General features: G+C 40.2%; 1 long non-coding RNA gene across 1 annotated transcript; it reads right to left on the bottom strand.

Annotated features, from left to right (window-relative positions):
- Nucleotides 1–3,461: 3,461 nt before the first annotated feature.
- On the bottom strand, nt 3,462–7,990 carry LOC121279650. The gene is made up of 3 exons (XR_005943457.1): nt 7,893–7,990; nt 6,583–6,744; nt 3,462–3,713 (listed from the first exon to the last, which is right to left on the bottom strand). It is a non-coding gene; the product is annotated as an uncharacterized LOC121279650 (long non-coding RNA).
- Between the last annotated feature and the right edge of the window lie 527 nt (nt 7,991–8,517).

Here is an 8,517-nt window from a genome sequence, read left to right on the forward strand (position 1 = left end):
TAAGCCAATGTAATATTGCCCTATTAATGCAAATCGGTGGGCATATGTGACCATTTGTCCTGTAAGTCAGAAAGTACTGTTATCCCAACACACCAGGACTCATCAAATTGCATTAAACCCTATCAAAATTTGCCAAGTGAAGTATAATTAAATAAATCAATTGTACTGTTACAATTTGTACATAGAATATATTCTTTAAATTATGGTGCATTATGTTTTGATAAAACTGTTCCAGGTTGTTGTAGATAAGTAGCATGCATATTGTTTTCCAATATCTCTCAGTCCTCAGGCACAAGCAGTATTATACAATTAATCAGTGGGACATAAATCTCTACACATTTTCAACTTAAGCTTTTAGATAAGACACCAAACAGAGATGAGGTTTTTGCCAAAAAGGGGGAACATATCATCAGTAGATATCCTGAGCAACTCTTTTATACTTTCTGGGAATCAACTGAAGAGTGACGTTAGCTGAGGCTTGGGAATAGTTTCATTGCTGACCCTCACAGGTGGAGAACCTGTACCATGAAGAAAAGCTAAAAAGGTGAAGTCCTAATATAACTGACCCAGACGAAGAGAGGAGGTCAGTAATGAGTAGGGAACTTTTTTCTGACAGAAGTGGGTTTTGCTGTAGATGTTGAATTCAGCCACAGCTTGAGCTTTCTGCTTCTGGGTTTCCCAGCCAATCACAGACAGCAGGCGGAATGACACATCATTGGCTAAACTGTACATGAATTCCTGAGGCTTCAACAGGTACAGGAATGGAGGCGTCGGGAGGCTGCCACTCAGTTCTCAGACTCAAACCTTAAGGTTCTGCTGTGGGATCTGAGTGGTATAAGAACATAAGAAATTGGAGCTGGGGAAGACTATATGGCCGGTCGAGACTGCTCCGCCATTCAATATGATCATGGCTGATCTTGGGCTTCAACTCCACTTTCCTGCCCACTCTCCATAGATCTTGATTCCTCAGAGACCAAATAGCTGTCCATCTCAGCCTTAAATATATTCAATAATGGAGCATCCACATCCCCTGGGGTAAACAATTCCAAAGATTCATAACGCTTTGAGTGAAGAGTTTTCTCCTCATCTCAGTCCTAAATGATCTGCTCCTAATCCTGAAACTTTGCCCCCTTGTTTTAGATTTCCCCAGTCAGGGAAACAATCTCTAGTGTTCACCCTGACAAGCCTATTCAGAATCTTGAATGTTTCAATGAGATCACCTCTTATTCTTCTAAATTCCAGAGAATATAGACCCAATTTACTCAGCGTCTCATCATAGGACAACCCTCTCATCCCAGGAACCAATCTAGTGTACCTTTGCTGTACTGCCTCCAATGCAAAAATATCCTTAAATATGGAAACCAAAATTGCACAGTGTTCCAGGTGGGGTCTCACCAAAAGCCTGTACAATGTAGCAAGACTTCAGTACTCTTGTACTCCAATGCCCTTGCAATAAGGACTAACATGCCATTTGCTAACTTTTTGTGTTCCTTGTATGATTACACCAGGTCTCTCTGAGCATCAACATTTACAAGCTTCATGTCTTTTAAAAAATATTCTGCTTTTCTATTCTTATGATCAAAGTGAATAACCTCACACTTCCCCATACAATACTTCATCTGCCACCTTGCTGTCCACTCACTAAACTGGTCAATGAGCTGGATGATAGGCTGATGGTTGACTCTCTGCACACCAGCGTAAATTTCTTGGGTGAGCCTGCCTCCCCTTGGTAGGCTCTCCCTGCTTTAATTTTTCGGATGACAGCCTTTAATTAATTTGACTTGGGATTTCCATCCATCTCCAGGAAGAAGACCCGCCTCAGAGTTGCTGGTCAATTGGAGGCTTGGCGGCCACTGTCAGTATTGCAGGAAGCTTGAAAGGAACAGGGACCCCGGATGCCCCCAAACCCAGGTAAGTCCGGGATCCTGCTGGGTCTGGGTTGGCAGACCTCAGCGAGGAGGATGGGGGAGAATGTTGGACAGGGCGATTGGGGGAGGGTGGACACAGGAGGCAAAACTGTGGGAGAAGGATCTCCTATCGGCATAGCTAGGGGGCCTGGCTTTCACTGACCTGCAGGGTTAAGCCTGCCAGGCTCTATGTTGGGTGCAGGCCTCTCCCACTGCCCATTATATGGGAGTGTTGGTGGGATGAGGCCCTTAATTGGGCATTTATTGCCCACAAGGGACTCAACTGGGCCACAGATGGGTGGTAGCCCCTGACGATTACCCTGCCACCTGTAAAATTGTGGTGGGGGCAGGCAAAGTGGGTGTGCCGCTGATGGCACAGCACCCTAATTTACAGGATCACTCTCCTGTTTTCTTGCCCTGTAAAATTCAGTCCTATATCTCTTTGCAGCCTCTTTGTGTCCTCCTCAGCTTGCATTCCCACCTAGCCTTGCATCATCAGAAAACTTAGATATGTTACTCTCTTTGGACTGAAGTTTTGTGTCCATACAATGGAGGAAGAGGCCATTCTCTTAAACAAGCAGGAATGGATGGAAGTGATTGAGGAAGCAAGCATCAGGAGTATGATCCCTCAAACCTGTATACAATGCTCCACATGAAGTTCAGGAACCTCAGGAAATTGCATTTGCAGGCATATAACGGGACAATACATGTGATGATAACAGTCATGGAGCGCATTATAAAAAATTGATTAGGAAAGCTAACAACTCAAGGAAAAAACGGAGCATTGGAAAGAAAGCTAAGAGTATTTTCTCGGCTTTTAAAATAGGGTTCTGATGACTGAACCAGTCAAACTGCACCATAAGACATTCCAGGCCAGCTTTGTTTTAACCTTTCTTTTATCTTCTTTATGTAATTGTTCTCACTATAGCTTATCACTAACTTAAAAATTGATGTCAGCTTTCATATTGCAATACGAGAAATCCTGTTACACATTGAACCTTTAATTTCTATTGCTGTATAAAACTTACCTATCATTTAAAATGCTTTGGCTGCAACAACTTGATCAATGATGAATTCATTTTGTTCTTTGGTGTTGCATTGTTACGTAATTATGTGCGTTTACTATATTACATAGTATCTACAATACACAAAACAGACCATTCCAACAGAATGTTAATGTGTTAACAGAATGTGTTAAGGCCCCACACAAGCCTATTATTGACATTATTGATCTAATGTGCTTTAATTCACTAGTTATGTAATGTGGGTTTTTTTATTGCAATAATAATGGCAAACTCCCATGAGGTAGCTCGTGATAACTCAGAAAATATCCTGTAATAATAGGTGTGTTTATGCCATGGATAGGATAACACTGATTACTGAATAAGTTAATTTCCATTTTTATTAAATGTCATCCTGGGAATTTTACTATCATTTTCATGTCTTAATTGCTTAAATATTCTTTAATGATAACTGTAAATGACGACTATAAATATATATATAGTTCCATTATCCATGAATTTATTGTATCCTTCATCATTTTTAAAGCTATGATGGTATTAGATACATTGGATAGATTTGCAGGACGGGGGATGTAATGTGGGGTTTGGCTTATTGGTAAATTCTTGGTGTCTGCATAGAGAGGAGAAGGAGCATGTGGCCTGACAGCAAGAGTGCAGGTGTCCCTGATCTGGTGTCCTTTAATTAGTTTCTGGAATTGTATTTTTCTCTTTTTCTGCCAGTTTCTCTATCCATTTCTGCATTCTGTGTCTCTGCTTCTCTGCGTTTGTTCACATTTTCTGATTTCTAAAAAAACGTAGGTGAAAGAAAGAATTTACATTTATGTAGCATTTTTCATGAACCTTCCTAATTGCTCCATAGCCAATGAAACACTTATGAAGTCTATTCACTGCTGTACTGTAGGGACATGCAGGAAATAATTCTGGAAGAATTTGCCTGTTATCATTTAATAGACTGAGCATGTGCTTTAATGATCAACTCTGGCAAGTTTCATATGCAGTCTGAGAACTGGTCAGGTTTTACCCAGAGGGTAGGAGAGGAGATTTTCCCTTCATGCTCTTTGTTGAAAAATTAAAATTGCATTTGTAAAGAACAAAATAGTACAGATAATTAGCAAGATAATTTTGACTCAATCTATTTTTTCTGAAATCACATAGTATTGGAATTTCCTTATGTAGTATTTTAAATGCTTTAAATAAATAGGAGTGGATCTGTTCCATTGTCATTATTATTGCAAAAGCCAGGCCATGTTGCTTTCACTTTAAGGTAATAAAGTGTAATTGTTGTGTCTCCCTCAGGCCAATTAGAAACTGCTTTCCCTTAGCAAACTTACAGATAAATTAGAAACCAGACTAGATTGTTTTTCCTTACAATTTCTTAAAAGGTATAGTACAGCAACATATATTTTTGAACTATCATATCTCAAAACTTTTACAGATAAAAGTGGGTTTCATGTGATGTTGCTCACAGTGAGTTGTGCTGTTTTATTAAATATCAAGGCTGTTATGCCAGGTACTACTAAGTTTAATATTAGTGCCTCAAAGAGAGTTAGTTAAGTCACATTTTTATATATGGCCTTCTTTGAATTTGAATCAGCAATTTGTTCATCAAATTCCCATGTTGTCAATATTTTCTGTGAAACTCTTAATGGCTTTGATTATTATATGTTAAATTATCTAAGAATTCAATTTTTACTTCTTAAATTCCAGGATACATAGCAGGATGTTAGGCAAGATGGATAAGAGGTACGAGGGCAGAGTTAAGTTTCTGGTGTTCAGTAGCACTAAGGAATAAGTTTTAGCAGCACAGAAAAAGAGCTCTGGGGAGGGGAAGTTTGACAGTACTCAGGAGGATGATACTGGGGTTTGGCAAAAATAGGGAGTGAATCCTGGAGTTTAATAGAGCTTCAGAGAACCTTAAACTAAAAAAAAATTACAAAGTCAAAGGAGAAAATATAAAGTTGAGTGATCAAAAGCTTGACAAACGAATTAGGTTTTAAGGAGCATCTTAAAGGAAGATAGAGTTTGGAGGAAAAAAAGGAGAGAATTTCAGCAAAACTTATTCCTTTGGCAGCTAAAGGCACAGCCATCATTGATGGGGTGATGGGTGGGGGAATTATTAAATAAACTGGAATCAATCTAACAGAGTTTGGAGAGTAGTTTATTGCACCAGAGGAGGGTACTGAGATTGTGATGGGTGAGGCCATTGAGGGATCTTTGTGAATCGCTGCAATACTTGCGGTGAAAATATTACCACAATCCTGTTTCTCTTGAAGAACTGGGCATTTTCAAGCCATATATTGTAGGTGAACTTGACAATCCCTGTTACACAATTTATCTTGCACCTTAGCCAACTTGTTCAGAACAAGAAATTTGTTGTGTATAATAGCTATAATAGCTGTAATACTTCATACTTGTCCCAGCTTGCTCAGCCCAGGGTTCAAATATGAATCAATCTAAACAACAGACATTTATATTGCACTGCAAATACACTGTGAAAACAACATTTCTTCTGAGTGAGTTGAAGTGTGGGTAATTTATTTCCTGTTTCACCCATCCTCTCCTGAAGGCAATAATTCTTGTCCGAGTTTGGTTGGTGTTTGAGTGTAAGCTGTGGCTCAGTGGCTAGCACTCTTACCTCTTATAAGGTTTGGGGTTCAAGTCTCACTCCAGGGTTTGACCACAAAAATATATGGCGACACTCCAGTGCAGTACTGAGCGAGTGCTGCACTGTCAAAGTTGCTGTCTTTTGGATGAGATGTTAAACTGAAGCCCCATTTGCCTGTTTGGGTGGATGTAAAAGATCACTTAATACTATTTTGAAGAACAGAATGGTAGTTATCCATGGGTGGATGGGTGTTCTGACCAATATTTATTCTTTAACATCACAAAAAACAGATTATCTGGTTATTATCACATTGGTGTTTGTGGGAGTTTGTTGTGTGCAAATTGACAGCAGCATTCCCCATGTTACAACTGTGATTACACTTCAAAGTGGCTGTAAAGTGCTTTGAGATCTCCAGTGGTCATGAAAAGCACTGTATAAATGCAAGTCTTTCTTCTTTAACATCAGTGGATCCCTTCACTGGCTGCTCACAGTGAGTTGTGCTGTTTTATTAAATATCAAGGCTGTTATGCCAGGTACTACTAAGTTTATTATCAGTGCCTCTGACTCAGAGAGTTAGTTAAGTCACATTTTTATATATGGCCTTCTTGGAATTTGAATCAGCAATTTGTTCATCAAATTTTACCCTCATTGTCATGTTTAGAGCAGTTTTGGCAGTGGTAGCAAGATTCCAAATTTTCATGATGGCATTTGCAGAAATGTCAGAGTTACAGCTCCTTAAAAAGGTCTGTGCAGGAGCAATGTAGCCTGTACACACAGTGGGGAAGGCATTCCCTCATGGGAAGCTCTCTTCAGCCTTGTGGCTTGGACTGGCTGCTGCTGTACTGCCTCCTTCAATGGGATGGCATGGAGCAGTGTGCCCATGAGGAAAGCCCTAGAGTTGACCTGAGTCTGGTTTTGGGTTGGGGAGAGAGAAAAGAATATGAAGGTAAAATGAATCACAGGAGTCAGTAATATCAAAGTGTGAAGCAAGGAATTTAAAGATATTATTTAAAATCAGAAAGTGAAGTTGGTGCCTTCTTCAGCTCACCGATTCCTCGTCTACACTTGTCTGCATTGATCAGGGGAGCTTGTAGAGCAGCTTTTGTAGAGTCTCAAGTTCCTTGGGTTGCAGGGAAGGCATAAAGTCAGGCAGCTTCCAGGTGTGTGAATAGTTCAGCCCCTCGGAGCATTGATGAGTGTAGGATTTGCACTGTTAGAAAAGATTGAGGTATCTGAATGTAAGTACTCAGTTGTGTTAAACCAAATTTTCTCGATTCTTTCAGTCCAATAAGAATGTAACGACATATACTGTGGAATAAAATAAATTCAGCGTCAGTCTTATGGCTTGGAATGTTCATTCCTGCTGCCGCACCTGCAGCATTTCCAGCTGTTTTCTGTTTTTGTTTTCAAATTTCCTACATTTGCAGTATTTTGTTTATTGAATAATCTGTTTCACAAAACCCCATAATTCTTTGACCTATGATGCATGTGTTTAGGATGTGTTCGTACAGAATCATGTGCTTTTTGTGTGGAATGATGTCGCAATGCCATATGCCCATAAACAATTCATTTTTTCTTAATTAATCAGAGAACAGTAAACATTCCCGGGGAACATAACCCCTCTCGTATTGCATATGCTGCCTACTCATCACAACTAAAAACTTACTATTATCCCTGCGTGCATACTCCTTTATTCTCATTAAAACACAAAATAAAGAACATTCATTCTCCCAATCGTTGCTTGACTTTAAACATCAGATGCCATCTGTTTTTGGGACTTAATTCTCGAGAGTAAAAATATTTGCTGAAGCTAAGTGTTTCAATACAGATCACAATGGGGCACTCACTGAAAACAAGTTAATCATTTGTCGATATAAATTGAAACATTTAATGAATACAGTGTGTGTTGGGGAGGTTAAAACATCAGCAGAAACTGTTCTCAGGCGGTGCTCAAATTTGCTCTTTTACCGCGGCTGTCTGACTCAAACAGATTTGCTGGCTCTACGCCAGCTTCTTAGAGAGAAAAGGCAACCAAGCCTTCAATACTTTCGGGAAATAGGCGACATCTTGATCCCGAGACAAGGAATGGAGAAGGGCTGATGAAGGGCAGAATCCCAATCATCCGTATAACAACAGGCAGTTCCAGACACGGAACCTGAAGACTACACCCTATTCTCCCAATGTTATACTGCATTTAATTATTCATCGTAACAATTTCCGCCTACGGAAAGCTGTTGGGCGATGGTACTGACAAAAATGCCCTTCCCTCCCTCCCATTACCACCCCCCTCCCCTCTACCTCCTCTTTTCTGGTATTGAGTAATGTCAGGTTACAGTTCCACCAGCGGCTATTACTCACATCAGCTTTAACAGCGAGTGGCTGGCAAGCCTTACACCACCAGGGAGATGACCACTCAACCACTCAGACAGCTCGCTGCCAGTCAGCACACGTTCACTCTGCAACAGGAGATCGCTGATTAGAGAATGGGAACCAGAACCTTTTGGACCGTTTCTCAAAGCGTAGCCGATGGGCAATGAAGCTAATGTGTGTTGCCCTGCTATGGCCCCAGCTGGAATCAACTAACAGTGATTTTTAAAATTATATATTACAGGATACAGCTGATGTCAAATGCAACAATCCTCATTCCACTGGCTGCATTATTTAATGGAATTAGCCCAGCATTCAGCTACTTTCAGCTACGAGGCCTGGACGGTAATGAATATGAAACACTATGGTTGATTTAAAAATATCCAGAAGAGATTACAGGAGGGTTGGAGATGAGAAAGCCCCTTGGCCCTTATTTCCAAGACAGCCTATAGCTGTTTCTCAAATGCTTTTTATCTGATCTTCATCATCCCTCCTGACAATCTTCCAAAAACAAAAGCTAATTCAGAGATAGGAGAAAATAAAGGTACTGAACGGAAAGCTGGGACCTTTGCAGGAGGCTAGCCCCTTAAGTTGGCTTAACAATTCTTAACAGAAG

The sequence above is a fragment of the Carcharodon carcharias genome, chromosome 7 (assembly GCF_017639515.1).
Source record: "Carcharodon carcharias isolate sCarCar2 chromosome 7, sCarCar2.pri, whole genome shotgun sequence".
Classification (NCBI taxonomy): Eukaryota; Metazoa; Chordata; class Chondrichthyes; order Lamniformes; family Lamnidae; genus Carcharodon; species Carcharodon carcharias.